Source organism: Bos grunniens, chromosome 22 (genome assembly GCF_055505025.1).
Source record: "Bos grunniens cultivar Pamir isolate PY7600 chromosome 22, Bosgru_T2T1.0, whole genome shotgun sequence".
Lineage (NCBI taxonomy): Eukaryota > Metazoa > Chordata > Mammalia > Artiodactyla > Bovidae > Bos > Bos grunniens.
In genome coordinates this window covers 48095638-48100431 of record NC_141186.1, presented here as the reverse complement: position 1 = coordinate 48100431, position 4794 = coordinate 48095638, and positions in this window count along the sequence as shown.

Sequence of the window (4794 nt, the reverse complement as noted above, 5' to 3'; positions counted from 1 at the left end):
GCCCGCGGGGCGGGGCGCCGGCATCACCCCAGGTTGCCCCGCCCCAGCGCCCTGCCCCGCCCCCGGACCTGCGCAGGCAGCTCCGCCCAGCCCTCCAGCGCTGATAGGGAAACTGAGGCCGCCGGGAGCCTGAGCGTCTAGCGATCCGACCCGATGCTGTCCACCCGCCTCGCCTCTCGGTTCCTCTTTCCTTCTCCCCGAAATCTGCTGGGCAGCTTCGAGCTGCCAGGCTCCTGAGTCAAGCGGCACTGCCCTGCCGGGATTAACCACACACACAAATAATGTGATCATAACTCCAGGTTCTAGGCCCGGTCCAGAATTCTCCTGTGGATTCGAATCCTCCCTGCAGACAGATCTCCTCCCTCCCCATAATAGCCCTGAGCGAAACTGACAGGGGAGGTTTCACTGGTAATCCCGTTTTTAAAAATGAGCAAATTGAAACTGGCAAGGTCAATTAAAGTCACAGGGCTGTTGGGTTCTGGGCTCAGTATTAGCAAAAGTGCCCCATCCTCAAGCCCTAGCCCCAGAGAGAGAGCCCAGGGCATGAGCCTCAAGGGTGGTGAGGACTATGAAAATGAGATTACATAATAGTGGTAATAGCAAGAAGAGATAAGAAAGCCTTCCTCAGCGGTCAATGCAAAGAAATAGAGGAAAACAACAGAATGGGAAAGACTAGAGATTTCTTCAAGAAAATTAGAGATACCAAGGGAACATTTCATGCAAAGATGGGCTCGATAAAGGACAGAAATGGTATGGACCTAACAGAAGCAGAAGATATTAAGAAGAGGTGGCAAGAATACACAGAAGAACTGTACAAAAAAGATCTTCACGGCCCAGATAATCACAATGGTGTGATCACTCACCTAGAGCCAGACATCCTGGAATGTGAAGTCAAGTGGGCCTTAGAGAGCATCACTACGAACAAAGCTAGCGGAGGTGATGGAATTCCAGTTGAGCTATTTCAAATCCTGAAAGATGATGCTGTGAAAGTGCTGCACTCAATATGCCAACAAATTTGGAAAACTCAGCAGTGGCCACAGGACTGGAAAAGGTCAGTTTTCATTCCAATCCCAAAGAAAGGCAATGCCAAAGAATGCTCAAACTACCGCACAATCGCACTCATCTCACACGCTAGTAAAGTAATGTTCAAAACTCTCCAAGCCAGGCTTCAGCAATACGTGAACCGTGAACTTCCTGATGTTCAAGCTGGTTTTAGAAAAGGCAGAGGAACCAGAGATCAAATTGCCAACATCCGCTGGATCATGAAAAAAGCAAGAGAGTTCCAGAAAAACATCTATTTCTACTTTATTGACTATGCCAAAGCCTTTGACTGTGTGGATCACAAGAAACTGCGGAAAATTCTGAAAGAGATGGGAATATCAGACCACCTGACCTGCCTCTTGAGAAATCTGTATGCAGGTCAGGAAGCAAGAGTTAGAACTGGACATGAACAACAGACTGGTTCCAAATAGGAAAAGGAGTACGTCAAGGCTGTATATTGTCTCCCTGCTTATTTAACTTATATATATGCAGAGTACATCATGAGAAACGCTGGGCTGGAAGAAGCACAAGCTGGAGTCAAGATTGCCGGGAGAAATATCAATAACCTCAGATATGCAGATGACACCACCCTTATGGCAGAAAGTGAAGAGGAACTACAAAGCCTCTTGATGAAAGTGAAAGTGGAGAGTGAAAAAGTTGGCTTAAAGCTCAACATTCAGAAAACGAAGATCATGGCATCCGGTCCCATCACTTCATGGGAAATAGATGGGGAAACAGTGGAAACAGTGTCAGACTTTCTTTTTTGGGGCTCCAAAATCACTGCAGATGGTGACTGCAGCCATGAAATTAAAAGACGCTTACTACTTGGAAGGAAAGTTATGACCAACCTAGATAGCATATTCAAAAGCAGAGACATTACTTGCCAACAAAGGTCCGTCTAGTCAAGGCTATGGTTTTTCCTGTGGTCATGTATGGATGTGAGAGTTGGACTGTGAAGAAGGCTGAGCGCTGAAGAATTGATGCTTTTGAGTTGTGGTGTTGGAGAAGACTCTTGAGAGTCCCTTGGACTGCAAGGAGATCCAACCAGTCCATTCTGAAGGAGATCAGCCCTGGGATTTCCTTGGAGGGAATGATGCTGAAGCTGAAACTCCAATACTTTGGCCACTTCATGCGAACAGCTGACTCATTGGAAAAGACTCTGATGCTGGGAGGGATTGGGGGCAGGAGGAGAAGGGGACGACAGAGGATGAGATGGCTGGATGGCATCACTGACTAGATGGACATGAGTTTGAGTGAACTCCGGGAGTTGGTGATGGACAGGGAGGCCTGGCGTGCTATGATTCATGGTGTTGCAAAGAGTCGGACACGACTGAGCGACTGAACTGAACTGAAAGTACCCGCCTGACAATCAGAAGACGAAAATGTAGCTGGTTCGATCCCTGGGTTGGGCAGATCCCCTGAAGTAGGAAATGGCAATCCACTCCAGTATTCTTGCCTGGAGAATCCCATGGACAGAGGAGCCTGGCAGGCTGCTGTCTGCTGGGTCACAAAGAGTCGAACACAACTGAAGTGACTTAGCACTAGTAATAATAGTATTAGCTAGTGTTAATGGAGAGGGCGATGGCAACCCACTCCAGTACTCTTGCCTGGAAAATCCCATGGACAGAGGAGCCTGGTAGGCTGCAGTCCATGAGGTCGTAAAGAGTCGGACACGACTGAAGTGACTTAGCAGCAGCAGCAGTGTTAACTGAGAAATTACTAGAGGCAAGCCCTTCACAGGTTATTAGGACCTAATAACACGGCTGACTCTGAGAGAGATCACTGGGTTTGATCCCAGCACCTACAGGGTGTAGGTACAGGAGCACTCACCTCTGCTCTTACCAGGTCCCCTGAGCCCTAGGGGTATGAGGGTCCCCAGAATGGGAGTAGGAAGGAGACAGTTATCACAGATTCTGTGGGTGGAGTCCACCCACCTCACTTGCCCCAGGAGGTGGATACTCTACTATGTCTTGTACAGGAAGAAGCTCCATTTTACATTACCGAGGACAAAGGGATCCCTTTAAAACAGTGGCTGAGGAGGAGGCTGTATCAGATCTGCGGGAGGCAAGGGGCCAGGCCTTGCTCACCTGGGCCCTCTTGTCTTTTGCATGACCCACACTCAGAGCTCTGGGTCATGAGGAACAATGGACTGAGTGTGAGTGAGTCTTGCACCCCACCTCAGTTGCTCCTCAGCTGTTCCTCTGCTGGCCTGGTGCCCAGATGCCCAGCCAGACTCTAAGCCAAGTGCATCCCATGGCCCTTGGCTCCTGCTGACCCAAACCACGGAGGCCTGCCCACCCAAGGTTGGCCCCAAAGCTGGCAAAGGCTGCAGGCTAGATCAGAGTGAGATAGCCCCAAGGGTATGCCACATCAGAGACCAGACATGTGGCTCTGCCCTCAGTCTGATAAGAAAGGACATAGCTTTGAAACCTCTGTACGCTCTGTGCCTTCCTGAAGCAGTCATTCTACATACAAATCCCTGGTCACATCTAACCTTCAGAATCAGAATCTCTGGTGAAGGATTGCTTGCTGTTGTTATTTAGTCACTAAGTCGAGTCTGACTCTTTACGACACTATGGACCAGCCCACCAGGTTCCTCTGTCCATGGGATTACCTAGGCCAGTATACTGGGGTTGGTTGCATTTCCTTCTCCAGGGGATCTTCCCAACCCAGGGACTGAAACACCACTGAGCCACCAGGGAAGCCCTATGCGGCAGGGCCTAGGACTCTGCATTTCTATGAAGACCCTCAGGCAATTCTGTTTTGGTGTTCTGCGAACTCTCCAAAGGAAAACACCAGGGAGATCTGAGGCCAGTGCCTTGCTGGTTGCCCCATGGGCTGAGTGAAGCACTGAAAGATCAGCTATGGTGGGGAGATGTCTGTGCCATGTTGTAAACAGAGTAAAGCAAGGTACAGAACAGCCTGTAGAGTGTGATCCTATTTCTGTCAAAAATAAACGAAAGCGTGCACACGCATGCATCTGTTCTTATGCACACGCATGTTCATAAGTGTGCCTGGGCAAAGCAGAGGCTGCAAGGATGCACTCCAAGTCACAGGGGACTTTGGAGGAATTGGGACCTTATGGTAAAAGCTATAATTTCCACCCGTGGAAGATGGATAATTATCCTGCAGCCATAAATCTGCCAGAAAAACCCACTGGTTAATTTTTCTCTTCATTTCAACAAGAGTATTTGGTTTCTATGAATTTTTCTTTGCTTGGAATTTAGTGTTAGTGAACACTGTTGACTTTTATAATCCTCTCCCCAAAAAACCGCCCCCCCCAAAAAAAAAAAACAGCCAGCAAAACCAAATTCTGTCTTGAAAAAATTACTGTCGATTGGGAGATGCACTTTTATGAACGTACTTTTTCTCATCATCTCTTGTGATTATGTAAAGCTGCTTCTGGGTTTCATAAGCCAGGCCATTGCCCTAGATGTTTTTGAGTTGGGAGCAAACCTCCAGGCGGTGGGGGTGCTCACCAGTGGGGGCCTCTCCTGCCCTTGCCCAGCTGTCTGCATGAAAGGCAGGGCAAAGCTATCCTGATGTGCTCCTGCATGTCCCCTGAGTGGACACCAATGAGGCGTGAACGGGCCCTGAGCAGCTGTGTTCCTGAGTGACAGCACTGGGCATCACTTTGGCAGCTCTGGTCTATGTGCATGCTCCTGGGGCAGGCCTGGGCTGGCAGTGGGGGCCCAAGCCAGCACTGAGCTTGCAGTGGAGCCAACAAGCCAGCCCGGGTCTTCAGGACACTTT